Source organism: Castanea sativa, chromosome 1 (assembly GCF_040712315.1).
Source record: "Castanea sativa cultivar Marrone di Chiusa Pesio chromosome 1, ASM4071231v1".
Classification (NCBI taxonomy): Eukaryota; Viridiplantae; Streptophyta; class Magnoliopsida; order Fagales; family Fagaceae; genus Castanea; species Castanea sativa.
The window spans coordinates 58,860,727-58,874,262 of NC_134013.1; positions in this window are offsets into that span (position 1 = coordinate 58,860,727).

Sequence of the window (13,536 nt, forward strand, 5' to 3'; positions counted from 1 at the left end):
CAAGGAAGTCTTTGTATCATAGATAGACTTCAAGGAAGTCTTCGTATCACAGATAGACTTCGTTGTCAAGATTGTCTTCGTCTTCAAGGAAGTCTTTGTGTCACAGATAGACTTCGCTTTCAAGATCTGCCTTCGTCTTCAAGGAAGTCTTCGTATCACAAATAGACTTCGTTGTCAAGATTGTCTTTGTCTTTAAGGAAGTCTTCGTATCACAGATAGACTTCATTGTCAAGATTGTCTTTGTCTTCAAGGAAGTCTTCGTGTCACAGATAGACTTCGCTTTCAAGATCTGCCTTCGTCTTTAAGGAAGTCTTCGTATCACAGATAGACTTCGTTGTCAAGATTATCTTCGTCTTCAAGATTGTCGTTGAGGTCATTGTCTTGGTAGCTACTTGGCTTGAGGACTGCTTGGCTTGAGGAACAAAATAAACTCTTGTAAGTTCCTCGTAGTGCCACTGAGTCATCAAATTACCTACTCTAAATGGAGGTGGAACAATACAGAACAAAAAATAGACATGCAGGAAGAGAAATTCACAAGTAAGAAAAGTTTGGTACAAGAATGTACCTCCAAAGATTAGAGTGATGGAACTCTTGCAAAATTTGAGGCTAAAGTGTTCTAAGATGGACTGTAGCTGCACAAAGAAAGGTGGGACAAAGAATAAATTAGATTAAAAAAAAAAAAAGAGAAGAGAGCAGAAGGAAAATACCAAACCAATATTCGTATAGATTGATAAAACTTGGTGCAATCTATGGTGGTGATGATTGTTCTTTTAATTGAAGAGATAAACTTGATGCAAGTTTCTTTAGAAATTGTGAGGCCGGGTACTACAAAAAAAAAAAAAGAAGAAGAAGTCATGAGCATGGTTTAAAATATATATATATATATATATATATATATATATATATATATATATATATGTATGTATGTATGTATGTATACACACACACACGAGTTTTGCTACCTGACTGAGAAAGAAGAAAGAAAAAAAAATCTTATGCCTTCTTCAAGAATTGTTCTTGAGATTCCCGAACTTATGCTCTATGTGGGGAAAATTATGAGTTATGTGTGGCTAGAGCTTCCCTTTTATAGTGCTGGTCAGAGAGAGTTTAATTGCAACTAAAACTCATCCAGTCAAGACTAGATTGGCCAGGAAAAGAAGTCAAAATAAAGAAGGATTCTTGGAAGGGATAAGACATTGCGAGTTCCTTTGTTCCAATTGGAATTAAACTCATAAAGACTTTAAGTAGGAAATAGTTTCAATTCTTATAGGACGATGGCTGTTGATATCAGGTGTACTGTGGCCAATATTACTTTAAGTAGGAAACAAACTTCCTTCTTAAAAGTGGAAGCCCTTATGGCCGCTGACTTGAAGCAAATATGGAATCCTAAGTTGTCAAGATTAGGCCCAAAAGAATTGCAATCCCAGCCAACGTCTTAAGAGCAATTGTGATAAGCCATCAGCCAAATCATAATAGGAACTTTCCTATCACGTGGTATATTTTAACCACACTTTGATTAGGAGTAAATCTCTTCTCATAGTGGGGATATTTGTTTAATACTTTAATTCCTACTTGGAGCCTAACTAAGACCACTTTGACTAGAAAACAAATTTATCTAGTTAAAGACTAATTTGGCTAGGAAAAGAAGTCAAAATGAAGGAGGATTCGAGTGTCTGATGGAAGGCATGAAGGATCATCACTGCAAAGGATAGAATTTCAGTCCTTATATGGTTACTACTTTGACTAGGAAACAAATTTCCTTCTTAAAGTTATCTTCGCAAGACAAATCGATTAGGAGCAAAGCTCTTCTCATAGTGGTAGACTCCTGCACATGTTCAAGCTCTTGGAGAAATGCCTGCTTGCGAATTTCTTAATAAATGAAAGGTGCTGAAATTAATTGCATCAAAGCATGAAATTTGTCAAGACTTGATCACTTTCCACACTTAAAATTGTGGACATAATCAAGTCTCGAGGGAGCATTTGTAAGAGGCAAAATTTTAAGCCAACTATAAAATGCCACATCAAAATTTAGTGGCAAATTCTAAATTAATGTCATTAAATTAATTAAATTAGATGATGACATGTGTCATCCAAATTGGGATCACATTGGCATATCAAAATTTACCACGTGTCATTTGGACCCACAAGATAAGATAAATTTCCTATTCAAAATTTATGGGTAATTATCTTTATTAAAATAAATAAATAAATAAAATAAAGATAAATTTTCTATTCAAAATTGGTAGATAATTATCTTTATTAAATAAATTAAATAGAGATAATTATTTATCTTTGTTTATTATTATCTTTATCAAAATATGATCTTTATCAAAATAGATAAATAAAGATAATTATCTCTAAGAAGAATTTGGGCTAATCAAAAGTCTGCTACATACTTTCAAGAATATCAATTCAAAGTGGAGCCTATCCTCTAAAATCACAATAAATAGAGGACATCCCCTCTCATTTTGAAACCAAGTTTTCAAGAGGCCCAAGCTTTGGAGAAATTCTGTCTCAAGAATCTTTGAAGAACTTGAAGCATCTTTGAAGAACTCGAAGAACATTCAAAGGAATTTCTTGAAGAACTTGAAGGACAACAAATCTCTAATAAGCTTAAGGCTAGAGATTCATTGTGAAGACCGTTCAATCCATCTTCCAACCAAAGTAAAAAAGATCTCTTGTTCGAGTTCTTTGAAGTTCTACTAGAAGTAAGCTAAAAAGCCTCTATAAACTTCAACAAACCCAAATCTTTGAAGCTCAACGGATCAAGCCTCTAAAGCCCCGAAGAACTTCAACCTAAGAGCCTTCACATTTGAAGACTTCAAGAACAATAAATCTCTAATAAGCTCAAAGCTAGAGATTTGTTGTGAAGACCATTCAATCCATCTTCCAACTAAAGGCAAGAAGATTCCTTGCTCGAGTCAAGTTCAAAGAAGATAGAACCAGAGGGTATTCTTTTGTAAAAGAATTGAAATAGAGATTGTACTCATTATAAATCAATTCAAATTTATATTTGCAAACCATATTTCTTTTCAATTGTTTGATTTTCTGCAATTGGGAAATTTTGTGTTTACAACTATATAATAAAATTTAAACTTATAAGCCATGATTATGTCAAGTATCTGTACTAAATTGTAGCAATTTTTTATAGATTCTTTTTGGCATGCTACTAATAATTTTTAATAAAATTTAAAATATCCTCACTCCCTAATTCGATTCGTTATGATAAGCCAAATAGAGTTCTAATAGACACTAAATTGGTTATTAACAAAATTTAAAATAGGTTAAAATGCAAATTGCTCCCTTAAAATTTGACTAAAACTCATTTCAATCCTTTAATTTTATTTTTATTCAATTGAATTCTCTTAGTTTCAAATTTATTCAATTCAAGTATTTTGTCGAATTCCTCAACAAAAAAAAAAATCGATGTTAAGTATTCAATTAACTAATAAAAAAAAATATTTTTTGCAAAACAAATTCTTGCATAAGAATATATAAAATATTTTTATTTATTTTATAGATTTTTTTCATGTAAGAAAAATATTTTTTAATGGAAATTTTTTTAATGAAATTGAACAGAATTACTGAATTGAACAAATTTGAAATTTAGAATACTCAAATGAATAAAAGTAAAGTTTGAGAATTGAAATGAATTTTAATCAAAATTTAAAAAGTGCAATATGCATTTTAGCCTTTAAAATATCCTCGCTCACTAATTAGATTTGTTATGATAAGTCAAAATAGAGTTCTCATAGACACTTATAAATCGGTTAGGGAGAAATAGAAATGGTGAAGTTTCTTTCCTAGTTTAAGTTGTATTGAACTTTTAATTATGGCATTCTAATCCAAAACAACTTAGGATTCCAACGGAAATTATAAGATAGTCCCAACCAATAGAAAACAGTTACTTTTTGAGGTGCATCGTCCAATGATTGTTTTGGTCACCTGTCCAAAAATTTTGTGACTTTAAGAAGTGAATACATATACGATATTGATCAAGAATTGAACGTTTTTAGAGGGTAATATTATTCTAGAGAAATCTAATTCAACGATTGTAATATTATTCTAGAGAAATCTAATTCAACGATTGTAATATTATTGTAAGCAATCACTTTTTATAATAATGTTTTTTTTCTCAATTATTTTTTCCTTTGTCTCAATTAACTATTTCCCACAGTAAATTACAATAATACTAGTATTGGCCAAGTGATCCCTGAGTGAGTGTTTGTTTAAAAGTCTTTGGCTTTCTTTGTACTTTGTGAAGAAGTAATAAAGTGGGGGAAATTACTTCTATGGTATATGAGAAATAAGATATTAAAGTTTGCAACAATTGTAACAATCTAACAGGTAATCATGCAACTTCCCTAAATCCTAAAGTCCAATTTTTTTTTTTTTTTCGTTAATGAGTAATTTCATTTCAAATGTAATAAGTAAACAAGATAGTTCTTCAAAATACAATCCAACAGTAGAACAACATTATAATAACAACACCAAAACAACTGCAAGGACTTTACATAATGAACTAGGAGCTTGAATATCATGTTTTGATTGGTGTACAAAAGTTAACAAACTAACCAAACATTCTTTATTTTACACGGCTGGATATAAATCTACATTACAAGCAATTGATAAGCTTTTTATGAGAATCTACTCAATCCTATGAGATAGCTAAAGTTTATTCAAACATTCTTTATTTTACATGGCTGGATATAAATCTAAATTACAAGCAATTGATAAGCTTTTTATGAGAATCTACTCAACCCTGTGAGATAGCTAAAGTTTATCCTTTTTATTCGATATCCTTTGCTAAGATTCTAGCATATATTGCAAGCTTAGATGCATCTAAAAGAAACAAATTTTAAAATGCATAATTGAAAAAGAGCAATTCTTCCTTGATAAATAATTAATGGCTGAAAATTAAGAGCACCCATCAAATACTTTTAATCAATTAATAATAAAAAAGGTGTTCAGGGGCCTTTTTCGGTTGCTCGGTCACGTGTGGTCTGTTGGAGGGGTGACCTTGTTAGACCCGGGTTCATTTGGGGAGTTGCGTCTGGAACTTAATATTGGGCCACGTGATCCAACAACTACCAGCATACTTTTAAGCCTACAAAACCATTAAATCCAAAGTTCAAGAATCATGATAATGGTTGAATAAATATGTAATATGTATTTGATATAATAGTTTTGATTAATAGTTGTAATAGTGGTTGGTATAAAGTAATATGTATTTAAATGTGAAGTAATCATGTATTCAATGATGTAAATTTAAAGATATGGAAGCAGAGTTACTTATCTTTGTATGGTTTGTAGCCTCAGCTGTACAGCTTCTGTGAGTTAATAATATCCTAGTAGAGTGACCCTAGAGGTAGAGAGACAGTTTGCCATGATAACTTCAAGATTGAGAGGGAAAAATAGGTGCAAGTGGAAGGAGAGAAAGCATGTCCAACTGTGTGTAGGGGCTGGTTAAGCTTGCCCCTCTTATTATACACTTGAATGAGTTTTCCCCTTGACAATGCTCTTTTAGTTGTTGTGAAGTTATGAATCGTGTTGCCTTCCATGAGAAGGGCTTTTGTATTGAGTATTTGTGCCTTCTAAGAGAAGGGTTTTATGTAAGATGGATTTGTGCCTTTCATGAAAAGGGCTTTGATATGAGATCTTGGTGCCTTCTAGGAGAAGAGCTTTAGTATTAGAAATTTATATTTTCCATGAGAAGGGCTTTTAGCATAAGTGTTTGATATCTCTTGAGAAGTGTGGAGATGGTAAAAGATATAGATACTTTATGGGATGTAATATTTGTAATATATACGATATATGGAAGTATGAGTGATATTGAAGTTAAAGATAGTAAAAATATGAGATTATAACTGCTGGAGAAGTTGTAGAGATTGCTTTCCAAGAGGAAAGATTTTATAAGAGAAGAGTATGGAGATGTGTTCAGGTATTTGAAGATAGGAGCAATAAGATAGATGTATTTTCTGAATATGGAGAGTGAGAGAATGAGTATAAGACGGGTAATAGTGCTGTAGTGTGTTTAGCAATGTTGCTGGAATTTACTACTGGGATCTACTGCTGTAAGAGTAATAGTGATAGGCCAAAAAATGTATTGACCCCTTGTGATGAATTAACCAATTAATTAGCTAAGTGAATTAATTAGGTTCAATTACATGCAATAAGCGTGGCAGCATAAACAAATCACCAAATAACTAAATATACAGCGAAAATTAAATGACACAGTGATTTGCTTACAAATGAAGAAAACCTACACAGCAAAAACCCCACTAGGTGATTTTAGGGTCACCACTCTCGAGAATCCACTATTATCAAAACAAGCGGTTACAAGTAAAGGAATCGCAGTATCTTCTACCAACCTATAGTTGAATCCTTTCCCCAATACCCAATTAGACTTGTTCTGTAGTGTCAATCTCTCATTGTATTGCACGGCTCCTAGTACGTGACTAACCAATAGATGCACAGATCCCAGTAAGCGACTTGATCAGCAACTTGAGAAGGATTTTGGCTGCAAAGTTCTTCTGTTCATCAACTGATGAAAATCATGAAGTTACTTGGTCATAAAACCCTATGGTATACAAACATAGTAGCTTCTTCAAGAATTAGGGCAAATTAGGTTTCCAGTCACACTTGAGGAATTATGCTCTTATGCAATTGTGCTTTTGATTGTGCAACCTGATACGGCCCTTAAAATAATCCTTATATATGTTTAGGGTTGTGAGAAAAGAAAGTCCAAACAGATACTCACGAATTGGATGAAAAAAAGCTCTGAAAAACTGAATTTCGTAAATCTCGATAGATAGCCATCTATTGAGCTAACTGTCGAGCCACAGACTTCAGCAGCTTTTAAATCTAGATAAATACTAGCTATCGAGTTTTAAAATCTAGCACTTCCTTATTTGATTCTTGAACAGACTTGCATGGATTTAACACTTGATCTTAAAACCTTGTTTCTTGAAGTATTAAACACATCCTAGATCTACCCAATTACAAGTAAAGTTCCTTATATCAAAGAATTAGTTAATACATAAAATGTTGACATATGTTCCTAACATCCAATCACATATGTCCCAACAATCTCCTCCTTTGGCAATTTGTGACAAAACCACAACAAAAAAATGAATATATGAGAGAAGTCATAAATCACTCAACTCATACTCACTTGTTAAGTACAATAAAATCTATTCTAACACAAATTCTTGAAAAACTTTGCAAGAAGAGAGTTCATGGCAATGAAGACTTTGACAACCGGTATTTCTAAAACACTTAAACAAAACTCATCAAAGCATCTTTGTATGAAACAAAAATAAAAGATTGCATACAATAATTAAGAAACATATGTATAAAGAGAGAAAAGAAACAACATATGTAAAGATAGGTGAAAGAACATACATAAAAAAATATATAAACCAAATATAAGTACAATGTATGTTAAAATGGTCACAAGACGCATGTACAAGATCAATGTATCTAAACTAGAAAGAAAAGAAAAAGATACATCAAAATCCTCACTACATCCCTCAAAAATATGAACACTCAAGAACACTCCCCCTATCTCCTAACTAACCCTCCCCTTATCTCCTAACTAACCCTCCCCTTATGAGTATGACTACTCTCATCTCAAAACTACTCTCCCTTTTTGTCACGAGTGACAAATGGGTAAGTACATCAAGTAGACATTTCATCATCACTAGGTAAGCTATCATCCTCATCCTCATCAACATCGTCACTACTAGAGCCATCGTCACTCTTATCCTCGGACACTGGTGGACATGGAGAAGAAGTAACCTTGAAATCACCCATGACAGCTTGTCGTTGTGCGATACAACCTACATGGGTGTTCACCTGACACAACTCATCACTGAGTGTGTTAAGACGAGCATCCATGCACACAAGTTGTGCCATAATGGCCTCAAGACTCACTCCACCCACTGAAGATAAAGGAGCGGAGGTGGATGGAGTGGTAGAAGCTGGAGGAGCAACTGTCTTAGTCTGAGTCTGCCTCGAGCGAAGCTATGCAAAACTCTACTTAATGGTAGCGGCATTAATGACACACATGTAAGTGGAGTGGGAAGACTTAGGATAAGAGATAGAAAAATGGCAAATGAGCCGCGTAATAGCTGAAGGGAAGATGAGCTTATCATGGGTCGCTATATCCTTATAGACATCTATAAGGAAGAGTATGAAGTGAGAGGGAAAATCAATGGTAAGATCCTCAATGAGGGAAAGCAAAAAGCGAGCACGAGACTTTATGATAGTGTTATAATGAGACAATGGGTAAAGAACAAAAGTCATGACCATGTTAAGGAACCTCAAACCTTTAGCAAAGGTCAAGCAACGGGTGAACTGATGGTCACCCTAAGAAAAAGGTGTCTCATAGAAATGACAGTGGGTAGATTAGTGTGCCTACTCTGATACCACTTGATAGGCCAAAAAATGTATTGACCCCTTGTGATGAATTAATCAATTAATTAGCCAAGTGAATTAATTAGGTTTAATTACATGCAATAAGCATGGCAGTACAAAAAAATCACCAAATAACTAAATATGCAAAGGAAATTAAATGATATGGTGATTTGTTTATAAATGGAAAAAACCTATACAGCAAAAACTCCACTAGGTGATTTTAAGGTCACCACTCCTTGGAATTCACTATTATCAAAACAAACGGTTATAAGTAAAGGAATCGCAGTACCTTATACCAACCTACATATGAATCTTTACCCTAATACCCAATTGGACTTGTTCTGAAGTGACAATCTCTCCTTGTATTACACGGCTCCTAGTACGTGACTAACCAATAGATACGCGGATCCCAGTACACGACTTGATCACCAACTTGAGAAGGATGTTGGCTAAAAAGTTCTTTTGTTTGTCAACTGATGAAGATCACGAAGTTGCTTTGTCACAAAAAACCCTACGGTGTACAAGTACAACGACTTCTTCAAGAACTAGGCCAAACTAGATTTTCGGTCACATTTAAGGAATTATGCTCTTGTGCAATTGTGCTCTTGACTGTGAAACCTGATACGACCCTTCAAATAATCTTTATATATGTTTAGGGTTGTGAGAAAAGAAAGCCCAAACACATACTCACGGATTGGATGAAAAACAGCTTTGAAAATTTTAGTTTCATAAACCTCGATAGATAGCCATCTATTGAGCTAGCTGTCGAGCTACGGGCTTCAGTAGCTTTTAAACTTTGATAGATACTAGCTGTCGAGTTTTAAAATCCAACACTTTCTTACTTAATTCTTGGACAGATTTGCATGGTTTTAACACGATCTTAAAACCTTATTTCTTAAAGTACTAAACATATCCTAGATCTACCCAATTACAAGTAAAGTGTATTTTGTCAAAGGATTAGACAATACATAAAATATTGACATATATTCCTAACATCCAATCACATATGTCCTAATAAGTAGAGATTGCTTTTCAAGAGGAAAGATTTTGTAAGAGAAGAGTATAGAGATGTGTTTAGGTATTTGAAGATAGGAGCAGTAAGATAGGTGTATTTTCTGAATATGGAGAGTGAGAGAATGAGTATAAAAGGGGTAATGGTGTTGTAGTGTGTTTAGCAATGCTGCTAGGATCTTCTACTAGGATCTTCTACTGGGATCTTCTACTAAAGGATTTATAAAGGCTTATGAAGGGCATTTATGAGCTAAGGGCTGAAGAGTTTAGTTCCTAATTTGAAAACTAAAAAACTCAAAAGCTCAGAACTTCATTAAGAGCTTAAGAAGATTATTAGAGGGAGAGAGAATAGAGAAGTTTTATGAGAGAGTTGTTCTTCTCCATTGGTGTCCTTTTGAGGTGTTGATGAAGGGTTTTGTTTATAGCTGAGTTTAATTGGGTTTTTTTAGCAAATAATCTCAGCCAAAATCTGTCCCATTAGCAATGAATTTTCAGAAAATTCATCCTAGGATTTGGCCAAAAATAGTATGTTTAGCTTTAAGATGTTCTTGTTGTTTCGGGTAGTAGCTGTTGGGGAAAGAGAAGCAGAAAAGGAAAGTATTTTAACAAGAATGAGGTAGTTACTTAGTTGGTTTTAGTTCTTAGCCAAATGAGGAAAAATCGATAATGTTAAGGTTGCTGGATCAGCTGTTACAGTTGTTTTGAAAAAGCTATTCCAGCTGTCAGGAAAAGCTGTCATAGCTATTATAAGACAACTGTCACAGCTGTCATAAGTTAGCTATTGCTTTGGGTAGAAGTAGATCAGGTTAGATGTCAAGCTTCTGGGATGGATAGTTCATGGATTTGGCTGAAGATGGTAAGTTCTCTTTTAAGGGTATCTTGCCATTTTGAGTATAGCAGCTGGCTGCTGGGATTTCAACATTAAATGATTGGTGATATAAGTTTCAGCCAGGTGTCAAGTGTTGAATACACTGCCGAGGTTCTGCTGGAAAGGCTTCCTTTTTTGGGTGTTTGTATTTTTGGTCCAAGGTTCTATTACAACACATTTTTAGTAAATAAGAGAATGATTGGTTGATAGTCAATGAAGCTTTAGAGATTTAGTCAAGGTCTCATTGTGTTGTGACTTAATCTTGATGAACAAGAAGAGCATTTAGTACTCTACTCTAGCAGCTGGCAGAGGGGTATCTTGCTTGATTGTGGCCGACAGCTGTTGGGTATTAGAGATATCATGAATATTCTATGTATTTGGAGATTAAATATAGCCAATCAAATTAGGCCCTATGTTTGAGTTGGATTTTAGCTAAAAGTAGTAATGTAGTTTATGTAAAATAATATAATGAAATTTCTAAATTTGTATGGGAACAACTGGAGATTGAATGAATAGTTATTTGTTTAACATTTAGATGGCTGGGGATATTGAGTGTTTGTCATGTGATGAATATTAAGTTCTAAGAAAAGAGTAATGGGAAATCTTATCATTTTAAGTGCCATGTAATAAGAGATGCTTACCATATGTTATATACTACACACGGACTCGTTAGAGTTCATAGAGTTGAAGAAGACATGCCAAGCAACATGTTTCTTTTATCAACTTTAAACTATTGGAGCTTTACTGAACATATCTCTTGGCCCTCCAAACCATGATTCCCAAAGTTTTCCCAAAGTGACTCATGAGCTTGGATCATAAGCCGAAGATGAGATGACGTACCTTGGGTTTTGTTGTCGTTTTGTGTGAATATGGACTGTTGTTGAAGAAACTGCTTTCCATGAATATAAGAGAGGTAATATGCGCCGTGAGCTTTGATTCATTGTGTGGGCCCGATTCATATGTTGATGTTGGTGATATCATGGGTTATGATCCCAATTGATGAAAAGGAAATGTGGGCCATGAATCCGCCTCTTAAAGTAAGGATTTCACGGGCCATGTGAGTCTAATCCATGTAGTTGACTGAAATATGAGCTTATTTTGAGCTTTAAATAGATTTACCCAAAAAATCAATATAATGTTGATGTGAAATGGGTTGCCAATGAAGTAGTGCCACGTGGGGCGAAAAAAGAGTCCTCAACAAAAGGTTTATATTTATATATATGAGATTACAAAAAAAAAAAAAAAATCCTACACACTTGTACGAGTAGCTAGCTTCGATTGAGTTGAATTTTCATATTTGAAAGATGTTGTCTTTGTGGAGCATTCATGCCCCTTGAATCTATTTCATGAGGTTCTGAACTCCTCATTTGTGAGATCTACAAATTGGTTAACACTTAGCTTGTTTGCAGCATTGTTGAAAGATTCTATGTATGCTACATTTTCCTTGAATATCTTGTAATGTTTCTTTTTCTCAATAATGTCCTTATATACTCATCCATATTGAGCCATCCATTGCTTGTGTCTCCATATATAGCCATGATTGAGCTAACTAGCTAAGAATGTTCTAAATCATAAATCTTATCTGATTGCATATAAATCATAGATCTTCTAATGTAACATCTTGATTCTTTATGTGCTTGAGAGAATGTTCTAATTAGAACCCTTATAATCAGCTAAATTATTTAAAATTTGACAAACACAGCAGCAAGTTGTTTGCCAAACAAAGGGAGAAGTTTTATATTTCTACATATAAAACTATACCAAAAAAAAAAAAAAAAACCCCAAATGTAATAGAAAATAGTATGAGAACAAATGAGTCTCTACTTTCATTAAGACATTTCATCAAACAAGTACAAGTATCCTTTCTACACTAAATTGTGGGTTTGGATTTTCTTACAAATGTAATTTTGTGAAGAAAAAAAAGACATACAAAAGGAAACAGAAAATGAGAGAAAAAATAAATAAACATTCTTGCAATGTCACGTGTTAGGAAGAGAAGATTTTGGGGGTTTTGAAAGAGACCAAATCAACACAGCACATAAATCCCACAAAATAGATCTTACTTTGCTTCATTTTCCCAGCAACTAAACTGGGCTTATTGAAAACAATGACAAAGAGATAGAAACAAAAACTTATTGGGCAATGCTAGTGCCAGCAATGTCAGCATAGCAATGAAAGGAAAGAGTAGCCAAACGGTAGTGATTATGAACAATGAAATCTGAGAGAGAGAGAGAGAGAGAGAGAGAGAGAGAGAGAGAGAGAGAGAGAGAGAGAGAGTTCCCAAAATGATGAAATCTAGAATAGCTTTTAGTTTTCATTTGATTTTTGAATTGAATCTAAAACGGGAAAAAATTTGTTTACCTGCCAAATGAAATTTTGAATTTGCTCAAGATGGTTTTATGAACGGGACTAATAGGAGTTATATTTATCCTATTACAAACAGGACTAACAGAAGTACATAGAATAAATACTATAATGTTAGTTCCATATATATTACGTGTTAATTAATGAAAGGAATTAGGAAATCTAAATGGTTAAAATTAATTTTGTTGTATTTACAAATATTTAATTTTAGATAGCTTTTGTATCAAATATTGTCAATACAATTAAACATAAGGAACAATGTCATGTTCTTAATCAATTATTATTGTTGTTGTTTATTCCAAATTTTTTATTAAAAAAAATTATATAGAATTTATAGAAACAAATAATTGTGGACACAAGCACCCGTTTTTTGCCCCCCCCCCCCCCCCCCTTGCTTTGCTTTGCACGTTGCATGCTCTAAGGAGTACGCCTTAACCGAGTGAATCGAAAGTGGAGGGTTTGTAGGAGTTGCCACCTAAATTAAGTCTAGGAACCAAACTTTGGGCCCCTTTCAAAGGGCCTTGTATATCAAAATTCTAGGTTCGAAGTTATGGTCCGTGAATGGGAAGATATTAGGCACCCAACCTCGTTCAGCCAATGAGCTGGCCTCCACTCATTAATTGCATATCCTAATTCTATTTTTTTAAAACCTTCTAATATGCAGTCCTAAACATGCATACACACTCTCTCTCTAGTTCTATGTCATACATCTTAGCATACATGCCCGCATTCATCACGTCATATCATATACATCAAGGCAAGAAGCATACATGGCAGCAACCCACATCACATGGCATCAACATGTTCATCATCACATTCATATCACATATCCAAAAAAAATATCACATTCATCATGTTCATGTATATATGCATGT